The 27754-nt window shown below is 39.3% G+C and overlaps 1 long non-coding RNA gene across 1 annotated transcript; it reads right to left on the reverse strand.

Moving 5' to 3' along the window:
* Nucleotides 1–529: 529 nt before the first annotated feature.
* On the reverse strand, nt 530–27754 carry LOC109453493 (uncharacterized). Its single transcript, XR_016020621.1, has 3 exons — nt 27019–27754; nt 8155–8306; nt 530–2484 (listed from the first exon to the last, which is right to left on the reverse strand). It is a non-coding gene; the product is annotated as an uncharacterized LOC109453493 (long non-coding RNA).

The following is a 27754-nucleotide window of genomic DNA, read 5'->3' on the forward strand; positions in this document are numbered from 1 at the left end:
CAAAGCTACTTACATCTGTTTTACACAGAGTTGATGAGACAAAAGCATTTGGCTAAAAAACATGCATAACTGCCATGAAATTATTTGTGCTTCTCTTTATACTTATTAACTAAAGAAAAAGTACATTAATAACATTTTTGGAGTAAGGCTTTGTGTATTTACACACTGTTATCATAAGGAGACAAACATATGACTAACAGCAAACATAGTCCTAGGAGGTTCAAACATAATGTTCGCTTACATTAAAAGTCTATTCAGATTACATAAAGGGAACACTTTTGGAATCAGGCAGAGGTGGCCAAGATGGAGTTCATATCTTCTCATATTCCTGAGGGCCTTGGGGGTTGGGAACGGGGACAGTCGGGACTTCAGAAGATCGCAGTGTAAAGAAATAGGGTTAGCATCCAGCATACTTAGTTCTATGAAGCTTCTCTCCTTCCTTCGACACTAGGCAACCTATTCCACCAGTGACAATGACAGTCCTTTCAGGCAGGGAGAAAGGACTCTTACACATTTGAACACATTTGAGTTGACTGGCCATGGATTTTTATTACTCGTATTTGAGAAGTGACACTATTAAGATTCAGAGAGATTAATTAAAGGATTGGCCCCAAGTCATACAGCTGATAAATTAAGAGTTGAGTTCATGTCCTCTGGCTTCAATTCCTCTGCTAATATACTGTAAAAATAAAATGGCCAGAGAGTATTAACATATCTTATTCAGGCCTTCACTATGCTTATCACATGAAATTGTTTTAGGAGTGAAAGCTGATGTATTTTGTTTTGTTCTAATAGGGCTCTAAGTCTGTGACTGTTCTTTACTCACAGACTGGGCAGTCCAGGTGGTTCCCAGACTGCTCTCCTGTTTCCAGGAGGACAGAGCTGTTGGCCGCTTTCCATCTGCAGTTCTGCTTTTGACAGAAATGAGGAAGGGCCACAGCCACTGCTGTTAGGGTTAAATGGATAAGATTGGGGGTTTCTCAAACCATATCTGGTTTATCTCCTGAAAGGAGTAAAAGTCACTCAAAAGAATGTTCCAGATAATTCTGTTTAAACATAATCTCATGTGCATTGGCTTTTTCCTGATTATAACAAATACCTTATCGATTTCTTCAGTGAAAAATTTAGAAAGTACAAAAAAGTAAAAAGAGTAAATCAGATACACCTGTAATTCCACCTCTCCAGAATAATCACTGTGAACATCTTGATGTTTCCTCAAGCCTTTTTCTCATCTATCTTTAGAATGCTTAGAACATACGATACACATAGTATTTCATCTTGCTTCTTTGCATTTAGCATTACACATTATTGCCTTTTCCTATGCCATTGAACATTTTTAAAAATATGTCTATTTGTTTTATGGATGCATTACCATTTATTTAAATACTTTTCTTTTGTTGAACACTTAGGTTTGCATCTAATTTTTCAGTTTTATACATAATTCTATAATAAGTATTCTTAACGTGATTCTCTATTTCTATCTTTAAGATCATCAGAATTGAATCTTGGAAGTGGAATTATTAGATCAAAGACTACAAATATTTTACTTTACATCATGCAACAGTGTTTTAATTAATTCTAGTTTTAAAACATCTTAATACCTGATAGGTTCGCTCTTTCAAAAATTGCTTAGAAATTCTTGAATGCTTATCATATTGTCAAGTTCCCACACATGAAAACTCATTTTAATTAGATTCAGATTAAACCCACAAATTCGGTTTTATGAACATGGACTATTTCTTCATTTATTTCAATATTATTTTTAAAGTTTTGCAGGTTTGCTATTTTTGTTTTTATGGTTGTTTTCATATGGCATCATGTGATTGTTCCTCTCTATCTCTAATAGCATCTTGTACCATCCCACTGTTCCTTGTCCTCTGGCCTCCTACCCCTCTGCCTTCTTTTCTGTCCCTCGAACACCCCAAGAACATTTTCACCACAGGGCCTTTGGACTTCCTACTCCTTCTGCCTGGAACGTTCTTTCTCCAGCCTTTGGTATGTCGTCGTCTCCTTATTACTCATGTTCAACATCCACATCCTCATCCTTCCTGCTCTCAGAGCAGGACAAGAAGTTCCATTTCCCTGTCTTATACCCAAAGTGACATGGTTAATTGAACACAGCATCTTATCCGCCTTTGAGCTCACAGTAGCTTAATCTTTCCCACGGTTAGGCTCTGGAAAGTCGCTACCCACGGAGAGGAGTTAACCATAAGCTAATACTTCAGGCTAACTATGTGCTGAGCATTTTATCAAGGGTTACCTCCAATTAAGTCCTCGTCACTCCAACCACATAGATCTGCATCTTCTTCTTTGTGTCCCACCGTGACTGGACACCAACCTGCTCAGCCAGCTCTACTGAACAGTCCAGTCCATCACTTGAAGGACAAAGGAGCTCATTTCTCTCCTCACAATATTTAACAAAACTTCAAATATTGATCTTCTGATCTCCATTCCACCACGATAATTGTATGTACATAATTGAGGCTGGACATGGAGAAAGAAAAACAAAAGAGCATTTACTAAGTGTCTGTGTCAGGGCTGTGCAGGATGCTACAGATATTTTATGTCATTTAGCAGCCAAAAGAACCACACTGACTATACAGAATATATAAAGCATCTTTAATTTCCCCTCTTCTCTGCTGTACCTCCCGAGAAGTAATCAATTTTGGGCAGAGGATATTTAATTCAGTTTACTTATTAATTCATTGACTTATTCCTTCAATTAATATTACTTAAGTATATATTAAGTACAAAAATCAATGCTGGGTGCTGGGAGAGGCATGTAAACATCAAGGTCCTGGCCTCAAGGCTTTCAGCTTTATGGAATATAAACTTAGAATAAAGAGCCATGGCAATACAGAGAAGAGAAAGTTTGAGGAGACAAGAAAGGCTGCAAAGAGAAGGTGATCTTTGAAGTGGGTATTGATGGATGAGAAGGGTTCCCCAGGTAGGAAAGGAGGTTCCAGACTGAGGTAAAATAGTGCATAATAGCAAGGAGATTTAACAAAGTCATGTGGCATATCTGAGACATTGAAAGAGATTTAACATAATCATTACTAAAAGTTGTACGCTGGGAATAATATGTATCTGTTAATAAGGGTAACTTGTAAAACACTCTGCAATTTCATGGTGAGCTCAAAGTAATCATTTGGTATGTAAATGAGACTGTTGTGTTTCAGAAAATGTTATGTGAAATGTCACCATATTAAAATATTGAAGTGAAATCGCAGGGAAAGTGAACTGCTACTAACGAGCTATCTGGTGTCAGGCAAGTAAACTTGGTTACTTTAGATTTTAGTTGCGTCATCTATAAAATGGAGAAGTTGGTGTAGAACTTACTCTTTTTTTTTTTCTACTATCCTAAGGAACACTAATTATCCTGAAGACTCATTCACGGAATGAAGGAACAAAGAAAATCAATAGGTATTTATTGAATCAGCCCCAATAAACTTACAAGCAAACACAAGAAAAGGGATAAATACATATTCAACATAAATTTGTATAACTGCTTTAGGTATGAAGGTGCAAGCTTGGACTTCTGGATTCCAGTGGTTGGGGGAGGGTGGGATATGGTGAGGAAAAGCATAATTATGAGTCTAAGCTATACCATTGGAGGAACAACTGCCAAAATCGTACAACACACTCAGAAAAAAGGATACCACTATGCTCTTTCAATACCTTGTTCCTAAAAAACAAAAGTAGTCATTCCTGGAACTCTGATAAGAAAGGTTCCTGTAGGCAGTCAGCTGAAGTTCAGCCAGGAAGACTATTTAGTTAACACTGCTGCTGCCTGGATTGAAGGAAAAGAGACACTCAGTTTCAAATTCAGCCTAGGCTGTAACACACCAAAAAAGGATTCCTATGTTTTCTGGGAAGCAGCAGATGTTATCAATAATAATGCTACCTAGCTGTTGCTATTGTAAAATTAATGTATGAGACATCATATCATATTTATATATGTTAAATGCCATTTGTTCTTTACATAGAGAAAGGTAATAAAATATTTTCAAATTATCAGACAGTTACTATAAAACATATTTGATTTGTCAAAACAAAATTAGCAGTCGAATTCTTCAGGCCAACAGGTGACTATCAGAGGCTCCCACACTCACAGGTTTCATTTCATACCAAGAAATATTCATGAACTGTGTGCCAGGCACTGTACTAGGTGCCAGATATATGCACGGTCTGACAATTAAGTTCACAAACCTGTTGCAACACTGTTGCTAAACTTTTTTGATATCAGAGGGATTATTCATTACAAATTCGTACCAACTGGACAAACAGTTAATCAAGTTTACTATTTGGAAGTGCTGAAAACGCTGTGTGAAAAAGTTAGATGACCTGAACTTTTGGCCAACAATTCATGACTCTTGCTTTGCATTACAACAATGCACCAGCTCACACGGCACTGTCTGTGAGGGAGTTTTTAGCCAGTAAACAAATAACTGTATTGGAACACCCTCCCTACTCACCTGATCTGGCCCCCAATGACTTCTTTATCTGAAGATAAAGGAAATATTGAAAGGAAGACATTTTGATGACATTCAGGACACCAAGGGTAATACAACGATAGCTCTGATGACCATTCTAGAAAAAGAGTTCCAAAAATTCTTTGAAGGGTGGACTAGGTGCTGGCATTGGTGCATAGCTTCCCAAGGGGAGTACTTCGAAAATGACCCTAGTAATATTCAGCAATGAGGTATATAGCACTTTTGCTAGGATGAATTCATGAACTTAATTGTCAGACCTCGTATATTGTGGCATGAAACAGACACAGCCCTTGTCCTCATTGAGCTTAGAGTCTAATGGGAGAAATACACCTAAAAAATAAATGCCGTAATAAATACCTCATCAGTGCCTTAAAGGAAAACAACAGCACGCTATAAGAGACCAAAATGGGAAGAATCTAATAGGTTGGGCACCCAGGGAAGTGTAGATCGTATCTGCTGTTTTCACTGCAAGTTAAATACACCCCATTCAGCTGTCTATCAGTGATTTCTCAGAGTAAATAATTCTGTAAGCATCCAAGTGATTTAAGTATTATTTTGGATTTTTTTTATCATAAAAGTTATTAAATCTCCATCTTTGACATGTGAGTCAATTTGTTTTTTTAGTCATAGCATCCCCAACCACATAAAAACAATGTAATTCAAATGTCACTCCCTTCAGATCCAGATAAGATACAGTTTCTTAAAATCTCTCTCATTCCATGTTCTGTACACGTCAAGCCAACTTTAATACTTCAGCAAATTCCTTCAGAGTTTACGGTCTTGTGGTCACCTGTGGCCCTGAACTCCTGCTTTTGCAAATGGGTTTAGATTATGGAACATATTGCCTTTCTATAAATGTGGTTTCTGTTCCATGCTATGTTAACCCAGATGTGAAACTCAGCCTCTTATGATTGCCATTGTCATAGGACTTTTTTGAAGATTTGAGAGGGGACGGGGTGAAAAAGTTTGTATGAGTCAGGTAAGATATAACAAACAAGCTCCTATTGCCATAATTTAACAACAAAAAGATAATGCTTTCTCACTCATATCACAGTCCAATTTAGGTTGAAAGTGGTCCTATCCCTACGATCCTTCACAGACTGAGGGTCCTTTTATCTAGTGGCTTCACCATCTTCTGGGGTCATGGAGCCCTCTACCTGATCCTGTGCAAGCAGCCTATTGGAAGAGTGTAGAGGATAATGTGGGAGTTATTATACATTAGCCAGGCCTGGAGGTGGCACATGTCACTTCTGCCTACACTCTATTGACTTGAACTAGTCACATGGCTATAGCTAACTCCAAGGAAGGCTGGGAAATATAATTTAGTTTTAAGCCCAGGAAGAAAAGAAAATGGGTTTTGTAAAATACCTAATCTGTCTTTGTCATAGAATTTATATTGTAACAACACAAAGAACTTTAAATTTAATGTTACATCTCCTAAGTTTTAGTAATTCCTTGGCCTGAGGTTCATGCCAAATTTCTTCTCTCTCCACTTTATTCCTCCCATCCTTTATTCTCTTCCTATTACTAAACATTCCTATTAATTCTTTCTAAAAAGTCTTTTTAACTCTAATTGTCTTGTCTCCCACAGATTCCTGGAGCTCTCATCATCCATCCAATGTCCTATCAGAGAATAAAGACAATTCTTCCCTATAGAGAATTCTTCCCATGACATCGAATTTGAGGCCCTTTCAGAAGCCATATGACATATGTCTGTGCTTCTCAAACTGACGTAAATACATGAAACCTTGAGATAAAAATAATCTGTTTCTGACTCAGAACAATTCTCCCTGGAGCCATGTCTGTGCTTTCCCCCTTCTTTGGGAGAATTGTTCCTTTGCACTCCATTGCTCTAATACGTAGTCTAAATTTTCTAAATATGATTGGGTGGGTGTGTAAACACATGTGTTACAATCTTTCTTCTCCCTCTTATTGTTAAACTAAAATATGGGTCCCCAAATCCTGCCATCTCCTCCACTGGTAGAGAAAGACAGAAGTAAGAGGCAGAGAGGAAAAGTATATTGGTGGTTTCAAGTCCAAATCAGTCTTTGCCTTTTCTGATTATATGAGCCAATAGGTACCCTTCTCTCTTTGAGCTAGTTCATATATGGCCTATCATTTACATTCCAATTTATATAATAAACATGGAAGTTTTCTTGAAGTTACTTAGTTACTTTTTACCACCAAATTTGTGCAGCTCCCCAACATTATTTTTATTTTAGACTATGCACACAAATTATTGCATAGAATGCTTGCCTACACCCTGGAGTTGTACATACTCCTCCCCACACAGAGGTGGTTAGGTGGGAAGGGCAGAGGAACACTATTCCCCAAATGAGGCCTGGTCAAATTACTCCTCCACAGAGGAACTTTTGCCTAGGGACCTGTGAAATCATAAGCTTTTTAATGCACTTTCTAGTTGGATCTATTTTAGGGGTGTGGGCAATAGAAATAGGGATGTGCAATAGAAGAGCAACATCCAAAAAGTCTGCTGAGCCATCTGGCATCAGGAGAATTTGCCCATCTTGCTTCCTGGTGGTTGTGATAAAATTTAAACTAAATAATTTATAACACGAGGACTTCAAGAGAGGCTTATAGGAAAACTCAGGCTATCTCAAGCTGTTGGGAGCAAGCTGCAAGTCCTCAGCTACCTCCCCCCACTACAAAAGAAAAAAAAAGTGCCAGTTTTGAATGGAAAGGAAACACTTGTAGCTCCATTTCCTCTTGGGCACAAGCAGCTCTAAAAAAAGAAGCAATGTGAACAGAATGCCTCAGAAAGAGTTGTAGTTATCTTTTGCAAAGTGACGAGGAAGCAAAACAATAGTGTTGACAGAAATAATTTGAGACAAGGGCACGCAGAGAATTGCAAATTAGAAAATGTACCCTAGTGGGATAGAAACGAGATAGGCTCTACCTTACTGCACAGAGACATGTTTTGTCTTGTTCTTTTCCTTTTATCCTGCAGTTGAAATTAGCATTGTCTTCCAATCTAAACATTGCCTACTTCTTTTCTTCTTAGAACTTTCTATGTGAATTTTAGCCTCCTTTTATGAGTAGATGATCAACCACAGCAGGATATGGCTTTTTTTTTCTTTTAAAGTGAGATTGAGCACAAGGTTAGCCCCACAATTAGTGACGCTGGTTACCCACACAAACATCTGCCCATGATTGTCATTCGTTTTCCATAGTTGTAAAATTTCACAAATAAAGGACTCTATGAGGCATCTATAGTCAAGCATATCATTAACTCACTTTGGCTTTTAGCCAAGTAAGTAAGCAAATGGATGTTGTTTTCCCTTTTGTAAAATAGGGATCGAATGTTATGCAAATAACCAAAATGATTTACACTGATTAAGATCATTGGATTTATCACATAAAAACTGCAGCTTTTGGTTTCTGATTTGGGGTTGCTTTTAAACATAAATTGTTGAACATGATGTTTTGTTAAATATGGTGCTTCAATTGTTAAACAGGATATTTTGTGGTAAGTTCATTGGTTGTATTCTAATCACCACGAACAGAAATGACTTCCATATTAATCTGATTAAAATTAACCTGCTTAAGAGATAAAGTATAACTCATATTCTTAAAGAAGGGTCTAAAGTCACATTTAACATGCTGATTTCAGTTTGACAAGTACTGGAACAAAACCACTGCCTACCCCATGTCCTATGACCTGGCTATATACCACTCCAGGGCATGACAGCTTGCTCTCGTGCTTCCAGTCTGTGGCAATGTCCAGTTTGATCATCACAGTACCGCAAAACAGGAATTTGGGTGGCTCAGGCTTCTCGTTTTTGGAAATGTTCAACGCTGTGATGATAACCAGAGAAATAGTAATGGTAAGTTAGAAGGTCCCAGGTGTCCAAAGTGTAAATTGACTGGGTTATAGAATAATTAGGTTGTCCAACATTAGCTATGCACTGTTTGGTTCCCCAAACAGGTTGCACTTCCTAAACATCCAGAGAGGTTTAAAATGTTTTCCAATTTATTTTTAACTACAGTAGAATTTTAAATACAGTAAAATTCACTGTTCTATGAGTTCTGTGAGTTTTGACAAATACTTATTACCACCACCACCACAATCAAGACACAAAACCATTTTATCACCCCTCCAAAAATTCCCTTGTGCTGTGTCTCTGAACCCCAAACCTGCTCCCACCCTTAAAGTCTGGAAGCCACTAATATGTTTTTTATCATTATCATTCTCCAGAAGTCATATAAATGGAATACAGTGTGGAAAGTAGATTCCTTCCCCTTGTACAATGCACTAGAGATTTATCCTTGTTGTTGTATCAAAGGTTTATTCCTTCTAATTGCTATGTGTAATTCAATTCCATTATATGGAAGTATCACAGTTTGTTTATACATGTATATTCCCAGTTGAGAGACATTTAGGTAATTCCCAAGTTTGGATGATTATGAATAAAACTGCTATAACCATTCATATATACCTGTTTGTGTGGACATATGTTTTCAGTTTTTTCTTGGGTAAATTCCTAGGAGGGAGATACCTGGAAAGTTTTGAAAATATTCCTATATCCCCTTAGGTATGGGGCTTTGGAATATGTGCTTTTAAAACACTCTGCAAATATGACTTACGAGGGGGTAAGGAATGTCCTTTTGGGATGATGAAATGTATTTCACAAATAGATACAGGTAATGGTTGTACAACATTGTGAATGTACTAAATGCCATTGAACTGTACACTTTAAAATAGCTAATGATAAATTTCATGTTATATGAATTTTACCTCAATTTCAAAAAAAAAAAAAAAAAAAAATTGCTCCCCAGATGGTCTGATGGTTAGAAGCCCTGATTTGGAGAGGTTGATTCTGGGTGCGTTCCATGTTGAAGATGTCCGTACTTGTTCAAGGCTAGTCTCAGGAGATGCACTGGGTCTTGGGCCCAATTTTGAACTTGGGAATCTGTAACACACTAAATGTTCTTTAGAAAGTCTGGGGACTTTTAACAGTTTGTGGTGATTAGAAGGTAAGCCTATAGCTTTTGTGTCTTCTTTGAGATTGCTCCTGGTTTAGATGGACCCAGAGGTCATCAGAATGCTGCCCTGGTCTCGGCAGAGCTCCATGGGATCAGCATGGCGCTGGCACAGCTCCCCCTGCAGTGGAGAAGTGTGGCTAAGATCCTTTGTACCACAGCAGCACTGAGGACATCCCCTTCTTAGAGAGTGTTGAGACAGTCTACAGAATAATTTTGGATGCTTGCGAGGGGCTGGCTATCAATTCCCATCCCTCTGGGGATTTTACTTTCTACCACTAGAGATACAATTGCTTATTGCAACACTTGAATAAATCAAATCTGCAGTGGCACATGACATACCATAGAAGACCTAAAACTCATAACCCTGACTACACCAGAGTATGGCTAGGCATACAGATATGAGAAAATCTAGCCAGACAGGATTGTGAGGTTCAAAGGAGCATAGGACAATGAGATGAGAGACCATAGTTCTGGACTAATCTTTATCTTCAAAGACTGAAGTTGAGGCACAGAGAGAAGAGAGGCGAGAGTCTCTTGGGTCTCTATGGTCATCCACTCCCCTTTCAAATCTTCCTTCAGGCTCTGCTTCCCTAGACAACCCTGTATTGTTATGCTTCCTGTTTTCGCCTTTTCTGTATCATTTGAACTTCTGGCCACCTCTTAAGCCAGAGGATCCTCCTACGTGAACACCTTCTTCTTCTGGGGTTCTTGTGTTCCTAGCCGCTTTAAGGATGAGAAAGTAGCTGAAAGAAGAAAAGAATTGGGAGTTGAATTTCAGAGTTGAGTTGTGTACCTCTGAGTGTTCCTAAGCTGCCATGGTGGGTTGTGGGAAATCCTTCTGAAAGGCAGGCATCATGCCAAGCCCCATGCATCTCAGGGAGGACTGAAAAACCATAGTTTGGACTTCTTGTTACCAGCTCCAGAGGACCCTACCCTAGTGTCCCAGGGGAGTCTATTCTCTCCCTTTCACTTGCTCCCAGGAATGAAGCCTCTTCATATAGATTAGTCTCCATTTCATAGAATTTTTGATGTTTGTCTTCTCCACTTGCATGACTATGTTTGTCTTTTCCCCTTTAGGTTTCATGAGTTTATTGGTGAAAAGGAAGAAAGACAGACAGGATTGCATTTAAAACAGAAATGGAGGGATGCCCCATAGGAAGGGTATTGTGTATGATATGGGGGAGGGGAACGGAAAGATAAGGGAAGCAGGGGTGGAGTCACATGGAGGATGCAGTTTTGACCGGAAGCAGTGAAGAAGAGATCACTGATTGAACGTCCCACCATCCATCTAGACTGCATCTGAACACAAACAAAAAGAGGAAGCTAACAGCCCTACCACACATACCTCACGTTTCCCACCTTCCTTCCCCTGCTTTCTCAGACTGAGAGCATTTACTACAGACTTAGCCATGGGGATAAAAGACAAACAAGCAAACAAGTCTCTTCCTGGACTTCTTCTCCCAGAACTTGGTGCTGTTGCAGACTCTCAGGGTAGAGTGCTCTGTGGCTGTCTCCCAGCAAGACTTTATGTACAAGGCCACTTTGTTTTCCTCAACCTTACTTTTCCTGTATCCTCTCCTCCCTTTAGAGCTAGTGTGCAATTGGACTTAAGATGTAGTGAATGGTAGCGCTTAACATGTTCGCCCTCTCTCTGCTTCCAGGTGAAGTTTTATTCTCTCCTACTACTACCTGAGGAAATGTGAGCGGCAGGAGTATGAGGAAACATAATAAAGCTCTTGGTAGAAATGTGGTTTTGGTGGGGGGAACATTTAGATGTTCCATCCATTTATCCATCCAATAGGTAATTATGGAACCCTTCCATGTACATGCTTCTTGCCATATGATCTACTGTTCTATGTGCTGGGAAAGAGAGGGGAAGAGACAAAGATAAAGAAATTAACTGCTTAAAGCCAGTTATTGTCTGGGATTTATCATCTGAGAGAGAATTTGAAAATCTTGGCTGCCATACACAATGATGATCCCTAAAGAAAACAATATAACTGCTTCACAGACTATAAGGGAGACCAAGAAAGCACATAATGACATCTTGGCAAACTGTATCTCAGGGCACATTTCCCACAAGGCTGTGGTTCTCTAGTCTGCATCCCCCTTGGTTGTAATAGTGGCTAGCAGGCATGTTCTGTCATTAGTAACAACTCTCTTCGTGGGATAGTGGTGTAATTGTGGACAGAAGTTCATGCTGAGTTCTATTTATAGTTCTGATGACTCATTACCATGTTACCTTAGCAAAGCCTAGCCCCAGAGCCAGCCTTCTATTAACTTAGTGAAAAACATTCTTACTGGAGTATTCTAATAAAATTAAAAGCAACTTGTCTGTAAAATACTCCTAGCAATTTGCACGTCAGCCTTTTAATTGGGGTGATATTAAACACACTCAGTATTGCATCCTACAATTATCAAAGGTACATGCATGTCCCAGTGCTTTCCAACATGTAGATTTTCTGTTTAGGAAAAAAAGAATTTACTGCTAGTCTTCCGACGAGCTTAACCAGAAGTCAATCTGGAAAATATATCAACCAGCCTTCAAAAGTATTTCCGTTCCCGGAAGTCTTCACACCCTCCGTGACTATGCCCTTTGTGACATTTCCACACATGTGACCTTCACAGTCACTACTTTGATTCCAATAGAGAAGTTGTGGTCGGGTAAGTCTGAGTTTTGTAGAGATGTTAAGGTAAGACTTTGAAGCCATTGTATTTTGATCACCTCAGTCTGAAAAACAATCTCTGTGGTTAAGCACGTTAAATCCCCCCTGTGCTGTCACAGCAGCCTTACTATGAAGGCTAGAGGGTGAATGGAAGATAACTTAGACCAGCGAGCTCTCACTGAAATGAGTTCAAAGGAGTTACTCATCTTCTATGCACTTTGGCAGAACCTCATAATCAGATATTATTCTATGCTTTGTTAAAAACGCGGCGTGTAACAGACTACGAAAACCAAGTGCTAGGAAGGATTTGAAGCAACAGGAACTCTCATACATTGCAAAGTGGAGCAGCCACTTTAAAAAAGAATTTGGCAGTTTCTTATCAAGTTAAGCATACACTTAACGTATAACACAACATCTCACTCCTAGGAATTTACCCAAGAGAAATGAAAACACACATCCCTGGCAGGGAACGTTGCATGTACTGGAAACAGAACATTCAGGCAGAGGAAACAGTATTATAGAGTACTGAGGGCTGGGGGGATGCAAACATGAGGCTGGAGGCAGCTGGTGCTGGGCTTTGTGGGCCATGGTAGCCATTTTGGTCTTTATTCTGACACTGATGAGGCTATTAAAATGTGCTAAGCAAGAGGGTGACATAATCTACTTATTTATTTATAGATATGTCTTTTTAAAATATCAGTCAACGGGAGAAAGACAGTTATGACTTTGGGGGAGGCTGTTGAATTGTCTGGGAGAATTCATACTGGGCCTTGGGTTGGGATTATGGCCTGGAGACGTTCTCTTTATCCCCCAAAACCCCCGAAATGGTTTTCACTGATGCCTTTTATATAATCATATTTCTAATAGAAACAAGAATGACAGATTGCTTCTTTTAAAATGTATTACAAGTACTCAATATGTAAAAGAATTTATGTAACATTAAGGTAAATTAGACAACATAAGTAAAAGTATGCAAAGTCATCTCCTTATTTCAGAACTAGAACATAATCATTATGCAAACCTTCTTTAAACAAGACTCTGGGTTCACTTTTAAAAGGGATTGAAAATTCTCCTTGGATTACAATGATATCAGGACTTTCTAACAATTAGAGCTTTTAAGCAATAGAAGAGGCTACCTCAGGAGGCCACGGGAGGCCCAGCTGCAGTCCATAAGAGGGGAGGGGAACAATTCCCAGGAGGCGAAGAAGATTGGATAGATGACTGCAAAGGTGCCAGTCCTTCAGTCCTCTGCCATAATGCAACAAAGAGAATAAACCACAGGTTTCCCCACTATCTGAAAGCAGACAATTCCCATGAAACCTTTCCTAAGTTGAAGTGGTACAAAGCCAACTTCTGAAAAGCAGGAGATATCTGCTAAGAGCAAACTTTAAAGGGGTATTTAAAAACCTGGAGTGTTCATGAGACCATGTCAAAGATGGTAATACTGTAATTTGAAAACAAGATAAACTAAGAAGGGTATATTAAATTATTACTGATAAGTTAATGTCTTTAGGGCCAGAAAAGTTAAAGGATAGTAAATTCTGCTTGGGGTATAAAAAAATATTGAAATTAAAATAATGCTGTGATACAGAAAAAAAGGAGATCCGGAGTGTTGGTTTCTTAAAATTAAATGTGGAATTGTAGCTACTTTTTTTGTTAAGTCCTTTAATTTTTGGAACAAATAAGTTGGAGCCATGTGCATACATATATATTTACATATAAAGCAATATAAGTAGCCGAAGTCTTTTTAAGTTCTTGAGCCCCAGAAGAAGTGGGTTAGGAGCAGGATGAGAGATTAGATAGAGTTTTTGAATACAAGGAAACAATTGCAACAACTCTATTTTCTATTCTATAGCAAGGGTTGGCAGAGTGCTGCATTTTTTTTTTTTTTTATGACCCATGCGCTAAGAATGGTTTTTGCATTTTGTCTGATTGGTTGAACTTTTAAATTTGAGAAAAGTGCAGATTCACATGCAGTTATAAGAATACAGGAAAAATAATTAGATCAACTGAATTCATTAAAATTAAAAATGTTTGTGTATCAAAGGACTCTATCAAGAGAGAGAAAAGGCAACCCACAGAATTGGAGAAAATATTTGCAAATTATGTATATGATAAGGGAACAATATCCAGAATATATAAAAAAATTCTTACAATTTAACAACCAAAAAAACCCAAGTGACCCTATTTAAACATGGGCAAAGGACTTGAACAGACATTTCTCCAAAGAAGATATAAAAAATGGCCAATAAGCATTTGAAAAGATGATCAATATCAATAATCATTAGAGAAATGCAAATCAAAACAATGAGATACCATTTCACATTTGTTAGGATGGCTACTAAAACTAAGGAAAATTTAAGGAAAAAATCAGAAAATAATAAATATTGTTAAGGATGTGGAGAAATTGGAACTGTTGTACACTACTGGTAGAAATGTAGAAATGTAGAATAGTATAGCTGCTATGGAAAACATTATGGTGGCTCTTCAAAAAATTAACAATAGAATTACTCTATGATCTAGTGTCACTTCTAGGTATATATACAAAATAATTAAGAGCATGAACTTGAACATATATTTGTACTCTTATGTTCATAGTAGCATTATTCACAATAGCCAAAACAACTCAAACATCCATCAATGGATAAAAAGATAAACAAAATGTGGTATATGCATATAATGAAATATTATTCAGCCTTAAAAAGGAATGGAATTCTGATATATGCTACATCATGGATGAACCACACTATGCTAAGTGAAATAAACCAGACACAAAATAACAAATATTGTATGATTCCACTTATATGAGTACTCAGAATAGTCAAATTCATAGATACTGAAAATGGCTATGGAAAGTGGGGAATGAGTCATTTTTCAATGGATACAGAGTTTCATTTTTGAATGATGGAGTTCTGGACACGGATAATGGTGAAGGTTGTACAACACTGTAATGTACTTAACGCTACTAAATTGTAACTTAAAAATGGTTAAAGTGATACATTTTTTAATGTATACTTTAACACAATAAAAAAAAGGAATACAGAGAAATCTCATGTACTCTGACTTTCTCCCAATGGTAACATCTTACAAAACAATGCACAACCAGGAAATTGACATTGATATAATCCACTGGTCTTGTTCAGATTTCCCCAATTTTACATGTACCTATTTTGAGTTTTTTATATTTTTAAATGATTGAAAACAATCAAAAGAATAATATTTATGACACATGAAAATTATATAAAATTCAGATATCAGCATCCGTAAATAAAGTTTCATTGGGACATAGCCACACTCATTCATTTATGTGATATCTATGTCTACTTTTATGCTATCATGGCAGAGTTAGAAGTTGAGATAGGGACATATGACCTAAAAAATATAAAATATTTACTACCTGGTCCTTTAGTGAAAAAGTTTACTGACCTCTTATTCTAGAGTACAGTCAGCTGCCCCATGCCCCCAAAGATAGTGAGTATAAAATAATTTAGGGGAAACTACTGTATAATATGCATAATTTTAGGCAAATGAATCATAATGGAAATGGTAAATTGTCAAGGGTGGTATTTATAAAGCTTAAAACTTAAGTTGGTGCTACTTGGCCAAGCTGAGAACCTTAATTGACATAGTTTTGATACAAGTAACAGAAAACACAACTGACTGTAGTTTAAATAATAGGGAAATTGTATTGCCTTTCACTACAATTTTAGAAGTAAGAGGGTTTCAGTGTTGATTAATTCAGTGGCTCAAAGATGTAATCAAGCACCCTGGTTCTTTCCACTTTTCTGCTCTGCCATCCTCAGCTTGTTCACAGGCTCACCTCTTCATATCCTCAACATGGCTGCCATAGTTTATCCTGCACTAAGTTTGGAAGAAGGGAAGAAGCATATCCCTTCCTTGTGTTTCATTGTAAGAATGATAAAGACTCTTCCAGAAGTCCCCTACCAGGCTTTCTTCCTGAGTTGCTTCAAAAGCCTATGCTAGCCTTGGTGAAAGGAATAGAATACCATGGTCAGACTCATCAGGATTCATCACTGGAATAGGGAAGAACCCAATGTTTCTGAAACACATGATCACTTAAAACTTGAACAAAACTGGGATTTTGTTAGCAAAGAAAAATGTGGGCCAATGAACATTGGGAGGCAACAGATAGTGTCTGCCATGTTTGCAATTTGGATGTCTGCAACCTCAGTTGTGGAGTGTTTGAACCAGGAAGTGGGCTTTCACCAGACACTGAATCTGCCAGAATTCTGAGCTTGGACTTTCCAGGCTCCAGAACTGTGAGAAACAAATTTCTGTTGTTTATGAGCTGCCCAGTCTATGGGCCTCTGTTATGGCAATCTGAGCTGACTCAGAAACCATTCAATATCTCCTCCCATCTGAGTCTTTTGAATGTTGATCTTCCTGTCTTAGGTGACATAACTCAGTGGTAGTCATCTCAATTTGTAGGTGGAAATTAGACTCGTAGCTCAATCTGGTTCATACAGAAACTCAAATTTACCCACAGCCAACCCATCCCCTCTTTTTAGGAATAGGAAAAAAAGTCTGAGAAAAGTGTCTCTGATTGAAATAGAGAAAAAAACATCAGTGATATCAATGAGAGGGATTCTAGGAGACTAAAGTTAGAGGGGTGGGGAATTCTACAGGAGGGCAGTCTGGGGATTGAAAACTTACATGATAGAGGCATTTGGAGCAAAAGGACATTAGAATTAGAGATTTGGGGTAATGGTGAGTACCTCCTCTTTACATTCTGTTCTCTCTCTGACCTGAATCTGAAATCCTGAGTGATTAAAAGTTTGAGATGGGGGCTATTAAATTCAGACTAGGCCAAAGGAAGACTGTCCTGACCAGAGTTAACCACCTCTCCCTGCTAAGCAACAGCTTTCCCCACCTTCAAGCCACCCTGGCACATCAGTCCTTACCTGCTTCTTCTAGGAGGCCTAGCCTGCCCCCAGTGATAGCTCAAGGTCCAGGGAGATTGGGCCTCTCCCCTCGATGGTCAGGAGGCTAAATTATTTGTAATACCATTTTTAGGGCCAGAGTGCGTCACACTCTCAGACTCTTGAGAACCTTTTCTGAGTGCATTTCATCAATATCCTGAGTACAATCCGTATCTTCGTAAGTACTCTCAGAGCATCAGGACCTTATCAGGAATAGGGGTGGGGAGAAATAGAGGGTGGGGTAAATTCTGAGTGTGGGCAAAGATGGATTAGAAGTAGGTACCACCATTAGTGTTCCCTGAGGTTACGTGACAAATGCTGGGGTGATGTGAAAGGCACATTGACACTCTTGGTGAGCAAGCAGAAGTATGAGTACAAAGGAGGAAATGGAAAGGAACAAGAAGGATGCTTAATATCTTAATTCTCTTCCTTCAAAAAATCCATACACCAATGATAAAACTATAACCAGAATGCTTTGGAAAGAATGTTGAATTACTTTATATCCCTACTCTCTTGAGAAAGGATATATAAAATGCAACAGTATAACATGAATAATAATTTGAGGGGCGGACGGGTGGCTCAGTGGGTTAGAGAGTGAGTTCTGGGCAACAGGGTTGCCAGTTCGATTCCCACATGGGCCAGCGAGCTCCGCCCTCCACAACGAGATTGAAGACAATGAGCTGCCACTGAGCTGCCACTGAGCTCCTAGGTGGCCAGATGGCTCAGTTGGTTGGAGCGCGTCCTCTCAACCACAAGGTTGCTGGTTCGACTCCCCCAAGGAATGGTGGGCTGCGCCCCCTGCAACAAAGATTGAACAATGGCAACTGGACTTGGAGCTGAGCTGCGCCCTCCACAACTAAGATTGAAAGGACAACAACTTGATTTGGAGCTGATGGGTCCTGGGAAAAACACACTGTTCCCCAATAAAGTCCTCTTCCCCTTCCCCAATAAAATCTTTAAAAATAATAATTTGAAATAAAGGAAGAAATACAACACAAAACAGAACCAAGAAGGTGACTACAAAAGCACACCATAATTACTAGGAATGACCCTGCTGCAAATTTAACTTTAGGCTTACCAGCAACCAACTCAAAATGGAGAGTGGCGCTGATTATACAAGTCACATAGTTGACAAGATAAAAAGGCCAGTGGCCCATAATAAATCAATCATTCTTGGTACTAAGACCAGAAAAATTCCTTAGAGCGTCTCCTGGAATAGGATGGTGTGAAATCCTAAACAATGTGCTCAGCTCAATCCTTATAGGAGAGCCAATGATAAGTCCTTTCTAACAGCATCCTTCAGTACAACAAATCTTGCTCAGGTTAATGTGCTGGTTTCTTTGAAATATCAGTGTGTGTACATAATTTTGAAGAGTCACAAACATATTGTCAGTTTAGGACATTTTAATGTTTCAGTGAGGAAAAACCATAATAGTCCATTTTCTAGAAGGAGAAAGTCCTGCCAGAGCCTATTCCCTTTCTCTCTCTGTCTCTCTGTCTCTCTGTCTCTCTGTCTCTCTGTCTCTCTGTCCCTCCCTCCCTCCCTCCCTCCCTCCCTCCCTCCCTCCCTGCCTCATTTCTTTAAATTCTCAGTCTATTCTATGGCTTGGCTAAATAAAAAAAAGGTTATGCTATAATAACTGTTTTTAAAGTTAAAAAGGAGCAATCAATTAAGGAAACTAGGCAATAAATTATAATGAAAAATGATTCATTTTTATACAGTAGTGGAGCCAGATTGAGCGGGTCCTGAAACTTATACAATTTGAGGCTGTAGGGGTTCAGAACGAGTCACCCCAAGATGTGCCTCTGGTATGTGGATTATTTTGAGCTAAAGGCAACTGAGACCCTGTGGGTTCAAGTGAAACTTCTGTCCCACTTAACTACCTAGAAGAATTTAAACTAGGGGCTTTGCCCATAATAAGAGTTATCACAGAAATAACTTTTTTTGACTTATCTATATGGCAGGGCAAACTACTAATTACTGATGTGTTCTTCTTATGGTCTTGCAATGACTCTTTGAAACCCCAAGGCACCTTGCCTCATCCTTACCTCAGAATGCCATGTATACCTCATTTTAACTTTCTGTCCCTGAATTTCTCATGCATTTGGGGTCTCTGACTCTCTCATGTATGTGGGGTTCCCATGTGTATGTATGTATGCAATTTAATTTGGTTATTTTCTCTTGTTAATCTGTCTCATGTAGACTTAATTATTAAATCAGCTGAAAGAACCTAGGAGGGTAAAGTTTCTTCCTCTCCCACAGGCACTCTTTTTAAGGAAAATAATACGAAATTATGAATATCAAAATTGTATGAAAATATATGGAAAGAGAAAATAAATCACAGCAAATTACTGTATCCATGGAGGTTTGAGTCTTTTTCCTTTGAGATTAGTGAGTTCAGCAGAAATGCTTACACAGAAACGTTTTCTGATTACATCCTGCCCTCCTTCCTTTTCCTAACAGCAACTAACCGCCAGCACTCACAGGGACCTGGGCAACTGAAGGGCCCTGCAGTTTAATCTTCATTAATTCATGGCTTTACAGAAAATCTTCTCAGTTCCCATCACTAAGTCCATCATCTTTTCCTAGAAGATGAAGCTTTTCCTTTCTTCTGGTAATGCAAATTTTGAACTGTTATTGATAAGACCCCCCCAAAAAATCAATGCTTTTATTTCTTTGAAAAAAAAAAAAAACATGCCATATCCACTTGGAAGAAATAATAGCTCCTAGTATTGTTCTTTTTAAAGCAATCATTTGCCCTCACTCACATGTTGGGCTCTAAATATGGGTATCCTTGGCTGTTACACAAGAGGATTTCCAAAGAAGTGACTTGGAGCCAAATAAAAATGTGAAATCTGTTGTGCTCTTTGGGCAAACAGCAGGAAGTTGAGAAAGTCAGATACCTCAATGTATTTTTTGTACATTTTGTCCTCTATTCAAATCAATTTTAATTTTATGTTTTCAAGTTGCCACTGATGAGGTGTGAGAATTTTGACCTCAACTTCGTCACTAATGAATTTGAAAGTGGAAAAACCAGATGGAAAAACAATCTCCAATATGAAAAGTGAAAAGTAAAATCTACTTCTATAAAAATGTTGCTTATAACTCAGGGCAAAATTAGAATTATTTAAAAATGAAACCTCAAGCACACAGGTTTTGTGGAGTATTTCCTCTTTGCTTCTTGTAATTTTACTCCGGGTTTTAAGCAGTGTTAGCATATTTGCCACACAATAGATTTCCTGTAGTAGGAGGAAAGAGTCTTAGGTTGAATTTATCTGAAAGAAGGCAAAGCTCTCTGATGACTAACAGAAAATGTGAAGTGGTCAGATTTCTAAAAAGTCAACAATTGGTTTAACACAGGAAGATTCCCCTGCACACCATGGTGCCTTGGGGTAACTGAGCTCCTGGCAGGCAGCTCTTCATGGCAGTGATTCCCTCCAAGTCCCTGGAAGATGGTGTGTGTGATGGGAAACTAGGGGAGTGTGAGTGCCCAGGGGGACGCAGGGCTCTGAGCCAAGACTAGAAAGCAAAGTCTGGGATTCTCAGGGCTGATTAGTTAACTTCCTGGCCCATGGGTCTCTGGAGAAATTGGGGAAGCCTTTTAGAATTGACATTTTGCTTAGGAAGCCGTGTTGCTGTCCATGAGAACACATCAAGCTGATACACAAATGTGTTTTATAGGAAACTGCGTGGTGGAAAGGAATAGAAAAGGATGCATAAGAAAAAAAGAAAGGAAAGAAAGCAAATACAAGCTCAAGCCCAAATTATGGAGAAGAAACACTGACAGATTGTTTTGAAGCATTCAACTACAATAAACTCTCAGTAACTCAGAATAGTGTTGAAGAGGTCTGATCTGGATAAAAAACTATACATTAATTTTTTTTAAAGTAAATAAATTTATTATTTTAAGGCATGTTCCTTAATAGTTAAATAGTCGAGGAAAGAAGTATAAATCCTCCTGGGATTGTTTAAATAGCTAATGGGAAGAAAATTGTAATTGAGTCAATTATTGTTCTTATAATAGATGCTGCTAAAATTAAATACCTACAAACAGTTTGCTTCCTTCCGAAGGCTAACCATGATTTCGGCATGGTTTACAAATCTTATTTTTTAAAATATTGCTTTGACAGATTTTGACTATTTATTGAAGTTATTCTGTACTCTTTCTTTTTAGCAAGGTGAGAAAAAAATGTGGTCATATTCTATGTGGAATACATTAGTTTATTGTAGCAATAATATAACAACGGTTCCCATTTATTTGGTATTTACTATGTATCAGGCTTCATACTGATCTCTTTTTATATATGCCTCTTGAGAGTACATGTGTTTTGAATTGGTAATCACTACCCACACATACACACACACACAAAAAAAAAAAAAATTAAAAGAAATAAAAGGGCATAGAGGTGTACATAAAGTACGTCTTCCTTCCATTCTCGTTCCCTCATCTTTTCCCCCAGAATCCATAACAGCTCACCAATCCCTTAATGTTTGCCTGCCAAGATATTGTGTTGAGCATTTAAAGTACATTATCTCGTTTAATCCTCACTATAACCCTATGTGGTGTGTATGTGTGTTGGGGAGAAACTTTCCTCTACCTTTCTAGGTTCTGCCAGCTGGTTTAATAATCAAATTGATATGAGATAGATTAACAAGAGAAAATTTCCAAATTTAATTATATATGTACATACAGGAACCCCAAATACACAAGAGGCTCAGAGACAGAAAGTTAAAATGAGGTTGTCGTGCAGGGAGGCCTGCGGGGTCTCTGCTCCCGCTCCCCACATAACGCAGGATATGGTGAGGCCAAAAAGGAACACCCATGGAGCCATAGATGGGGGAGTCATACCACTATATTCTCTCTGGCGGCATCCGCCTCTCTGCAATCCGCTCTTGTTAGCTCAGCCACCATCTTCTTGCTAGCCCCCATTTTTCTTCTCTGCTAGCCTAGCCACAGCAGTTATATTAGTGGCCAATGGCTCACTGGTTACAGCTGACGGCCAACTAGCCACAGCTGATGGCCATCCAATCACAGTTGATGGCCATTTACTACCTGAGCCAGCACCTGTCTATGTGAGGCCGAGAGCCTGGAAACTGCTTTCTGGGGCTCAGTCCCCACAGAGGTATATATGGCATGCTGAGCTATGGATGAGGTAAGATGCATTAGGGCTTTGGAGAGGAGGAAGGTCATTAGCAGGATGATAAGAAGAATAGATGTTTAGAAATATGATGTTTGTCCTGCCTTATGCATAGGTCATAAAAAAATTACCTCTGGTAATAAATTTCATTATGAGAAAGGTCTTTAATTTGTATTCTTTAAAGGAGAGGTAAAAGTTTCTTATGAGCCCACAGGGTCTTGATTGCTTCAGCTCAAAATAATTCATGTACCAAAGTGGTACATCTTAGGGAGGCCTGCTCAGAACACTTTCATAATACTTACTACAACCCTTTGTGGTAACCACTATTATTGTCTTTATTAATAGATAAGGGAACTGCAGCACAAAGCATACTTGCCAAAATCACAAGAAATAGGAGAACCTGGATCACAATTCACATCTGTTTCATCATTGGTGTACTTCCTTCCCATTCTCTTCATTTAGTTTAGATGGACTCAAAGACTGGATGCTACTCTCTTTTCCCCCCCATCTGCTTGTCTAAATCTTACCCACCCTTCAGGGCCCTGCTCAGTATAATAATAATAAATAGCATTTATTGAGTGCTTGCTATATGCCAGGCACTTACATACACCTTCTTATTTAATCCTCACAGCAGCCCTAGGAAGTATGTGCTATTATTATCCTCATTTAACAGAAGTGAAACAAAGACTTAGAAAGTCACACAGCTAGTAAGTGGCAGAGGCAAAACTCAGACCGGATGGTCTGATCTGAGGTCCTTGCCTCCCAGCTCAGACCTGCCCACCCCAATAGTGATTTCATTCTTCTCAGGAGAGCCTTAACACTTTTCATCACAAACCAAGATGATACCTGCTTGCAAATTGTCCTGCATTGTTTGTTCTTTGGTAATTCAGCATCCTAGATTCTTCTTTTTCAACTTTGCTGTCTGCTCCTGGAGAGCAAAGACTGTTTGTAAGTCTTGGTCATAATGCTTAGCAAATGTCTGGCCAACAGGAAGTATTCAATAAATAATTGGCTTATTATAAAAAAACAAAACAAAACAAACAAAACATTTTAGCTCCAGGTGAGCAGTTGTAGAAATCCTAATGAGACCTTACAATATAAAACAAGAAAATGGACTAATGAAAATTGAACTCTTTAAACTTCTGTCTGGAATGATGTATTCAGGATATTTAACTTTTGAAAAATCAAATATATGTGCGCTAGAAAAAGTGAGAGAGGAAAAAGGGCAATTTAGATATCCTGTTTCCCTGAAAATAAGACCTAGCTAGGCAATCAGCTCTAATGTGTATTTTGGAGCAAAAATTAATATAAGACCCGGTATTATATTATATATTGTACTATATTATATTATATTACATTACATTACATTGCGTTATATTAATATTATATATTATATTATATTATAGTAAAATAAGACTGGGTCTTATATTAATTTTTGCTCCAAAAGATGCATTAGAGCTGATTGTCCAGCTAGGCCTTATTTTCGGGGATACATGGTAGTGCTGCAATTCTGTCTGCCATAGCTCTCCCAGTTTGTGCCTTTGTGGGCATGCACTGGGAGGCTGGGACCTACCTTCCCTGGATGGGTCTCTATTCCAAAGGCTTCTCAGACTGCTATGTACTTTCTCTCTGAATGTGGCTCAACTGCTTCAATATGCTGGCTATTTCTTTTTATTTTTTTTAACACAATTCAGGCTCTAAATTCAAGCAAACTATATATTACCTGGTGTTCAACTAAGGACATTGAACTAGGTTCAAATGCTCGAAGATAATTTGACTAGGTATCTTAGTTTAAAGGAAATTAAAGGTATTTTAACTGAAGCATAAACAGTTTTTACTTTTGGAGCCTAACCCCAATCTAAGAATTGATTACAAGGTACCTAAGGATAAAGGATGGTCCCTAAACCAGAAATGCTTCAGATCCTTTTGGTTCACATTCTAACATCAGACAAATAAACTTGAAAACTACTTTCACAGTGAAAAAAGATCGGTGTATGAAATGAAGTTGTTTTGTTTATTCTCGCTCCAGAAACAGTCTCAACTTGCAAACCCCTAATCACAGGTGGGCCTCTGTTTAAGAGAAAGACAGAGGCAACACACTCTTCAGTGGGTCACCAACTTGAAAGTAAAAGGGACTCCTGCGGGGTGGAAGATTGGGTTAGCAGTTCTCCAAATTTCTTCCCAAACCTCACACTCTGTGATAGCATTCCAACAGCCCTAAGGCTCTTGTGAAAAAGGTCTTCTGAATAATTTATGACCTCTTATTTCCTTTAACCAAACACATTGGATGCTCTCCAGAAGGCTGACTTCTATTCCTTTTGGAAACAATAGGCTGCTAGATCATCAACGCCACCACAGGTCCTTTTGCTGGGCTGTGGGGACCACTGCCTGGACCTGCAAGGACATATTTAGCTGATTCTGGAGTCGCCCCAATTACTTACTGCTCATGTCTGCCTCTTGTTTAGGTCAGTGTACAACAAGGAGTAGGTTAGTTAAACTTAATAAGGATTACGTTAACTGAGAGTCCCAGAAAAACAACTTGTTTTCTAAGTGATGTAAGGTCCAGCAGCACCACCCCCACCCACCCTCTTGCCCCAGACTGATGGTCTATCTCTGGGCAGAAAATCATTCACATTGGCTGCTCCTGCTGGAAAGAAAGAAAAAAGACGTTTCCATTGATTTGACTGAGAAATGTGAGGGATTTGGTCAATAATCTCTGCCATAAGGTCAATAGGAAATCGTCTTGGCCTTGGCGAGATGCTGCAGCAAACCGGCCAGCAAGAGCAGGAACTACTTTTCATTTCAGAGGGAGGGGAAGAGTGGGCGGTCAGGCCGGGAGAAAGTGGGGTTGGTAGGGAGCTTTGGAACAGCTGTGTGTTTAGATCAGCGGCCCTGGGCCAAGGGCAGAGAATATGAAAATTCCAGGCACAGGGAGGATTCTTAAAAGTGTAAATTCCTCTTTAAGCCAAGAGAGGAGTGGAGGAGTGAAGTCATGGCAAAGGGGTGCAGGCGGCTAGGAACCCCGAGGGACAGTTTCCTGCAGCCTGATATGAAAATCTAATTGTTGACCTTGGCTCATTGGATTTCTACTTGTGGTTATTTTTTTAATGAAGAAAAAACTTTCCAGCAGCTACATTTCTAGTGGTGGAGTAAGTCCCATTTTATTGTTCCTGAGCATGGTAAAATGCTTGATCGGTAATGAAGGGGAGAAAAGAGAGGACTTTATACTTTTACACAAAATTCTCAATATAAGGGGTCAGCTGGAACGTTTTCATTTTCTGGCTCTTCCTCTTAGTAATTGTTTTCTTTTTCATTTTTGCCTTGATGCTCCCCTCCACACCCCTGCCTACCTGCCCCGCTTCCCTACTTTCATTTCAAGTGGCTGGCAAAATCAGAATGTTATTTGGTTTTGAAATAGTCACTGTGGAAGTTTATGAAAACTAACTTTTTCTCCAGAGGTTTTACTAAAGCATCCTTGAAGCCTCTCTTTTTGCAACAGCTTGGGGGGGGGGGGGGGAAGAGAGAGAGAGAGAGTTGGGGAGAGGGGTGCTGGTGGCAGGTGGGGTGACCTCTCAAGGACACTCCTCTTTGTCACCAAAACCTCTATCCCTAGAATTGGGGCAGAGGTCAAGGAATGGGAGAGGCTTCTCTGTTTTCTCCTCAAGACCCAGTGGGAGGCCTGGCCACTTGGGCAAATAACTTGGCCACTGCTTTGCTTTGTGGTTGATTTGGAAAGCAGATTGCTAAGAACAGCAAGGAAAGCCAGAAGCTTGGAAACTTCTTTTAAGTGAGGACCGTCCTAATAATGCACACTCCGGGCTGGGGTCTGGATCCCCTGGCACGCAGAGGTGCCTGCAACCTTTTGGTTTCAGCTGTGTGAGGTGGCATTCCGCTTTCTGTGTATAGCCCCAGTGGGAAGTGGGGCCTGGGAGTCTGAAACAGCTTCAGCTTTCTGGGAGTGTATTAGGAAGCCAGCTCGCTAAATAACAGGAAACAATCTCTTGGGTTTTGAAGCAGATTAGTGCTTTATTGAAGCTAGTGAATACAGAAACGGGTCTAAAGAATCATAAAAGTGAGAGGGAGAAGGGGAGGGGGAGTGAAGGGGGAAAAGAGACTCTGCAAGTTCTGGAAAACCTGCAGTGTGGATTTTCGGCAGTTGCTTGTGTCCGTGTAGGAGTGGATTGCAATGGCCCTTTCTGGACTTCTCCCTTTAGGTTCTTTTTTCCTTCACCTTAACCGCTGCTTCTCTGAGATCAGCCCCTACTTCTTCAATAAGCCTTCCCCAGGGTTACCAGATCCTCTTGGGCTCCAGAAAACCCTCCCTTCTCTGTCCTTCCCCAACATTCTAGTGACTGAGGACACACTAGGCAGGTAACAATCACACTTATGATCTGAGATGGCACCCAGGATTTCTCAGCGGCTGTGGTGGTCCCCACCCTGCTCACTGGAGCTTGGCTAAGGTGTCTCCTGGATACAGGTGGTGTCTGGGAAGGAAACAGAATGATTGAATAAGCTTTGTTTTGTCTTGTTTTCTACTTGTAAGTGAAACAACAGGAAGAGAAAAATTTGTGAGCATTAAAGTTGGCATCTAGCTATCTATATTGACCTATCTACCTATGGATAAATCTATCTATGGATAGATATATTTTTTACTCTTATAAAATAGAAGAAAAATTCCAGTCTTAATCAGTCTTCTGTTGGGGAATTTTTTTTCTATTTTATAAAAGAAAGTAAAAACTACCAGAGAGAAACACCCCCAAATTCTTCCCACACACTTACCTGCAGACATGCTCATTCTTTCCTCCTTTGCTCTCCATCACAATTAAAGACATTGCTCATTGCCAAGGTCAGTTCTAAGGCTCTCTATTTCTCTTGCAGTCTGATAGACTGCTCTGTTGTAGGTCTCTTCTGTCTCCTGCTGCCCCACTTGCTACTGATTCCTTTCATCAGCCTTTAAACAAGCCCAAGTTTCCTCCACCCTAAAAAATAATACCCTCCCTTGCCTTCACATTCTTTTCCAATGTATTAACTATATTTTCATAATTCTGTACTCTTGGTGCTCTGGCATTTGAGGTCTTGTTGGCCAGAGAGGGACTGCTCCTCCCAGGGTTAGCTAATTCCTGGAGATATAAAACAACTCACCTAAGAGTATGTGTTTTTTTAAAATATGCAAACAATTCAGACACTATACCCCAGCCATGTCCTTTATGGGGCTCTCACAGGGCTCTTTTAGCTTCCTGCCTTACTCACCCCAGGGCCAGATAACACACAATTTGCGACAGCCCTTGTGTTCCAGAGCCGGCTGAAATTATTTTAACTAAATCCTAAACCGGGTTACCCTGCCTTGTTTTGCCTTCTTGTGAAAATTACAATAAAGTCTCCTGCCTTTTTTAGTCCCCCTTTCCCTCTGCTTCCCACCAGGCCCTGTGTGGCCTGGTGTGGCCTCCTCCTCTTGGGAGCTGTGACAAAAAGATAGTGACAAACTATCTTTTCAACGGCATTAGTCTCCTGATCT

This window comes from Rhinolophus sinicus, chromosome 3 (assembly GCF_057876585.1).
Source record: "Rhinolophus sinicus isolate RSI-liver-muscle chromosome 3, RSI-T2T, whole genome shotgun sequence".
Lineage (NCBI taxonomy): Eukaryota > Metazoa > Chordata > Mammalia > Chiroptera > Rhinolophidae > Rhinolophus > Rhinolophus sinicus.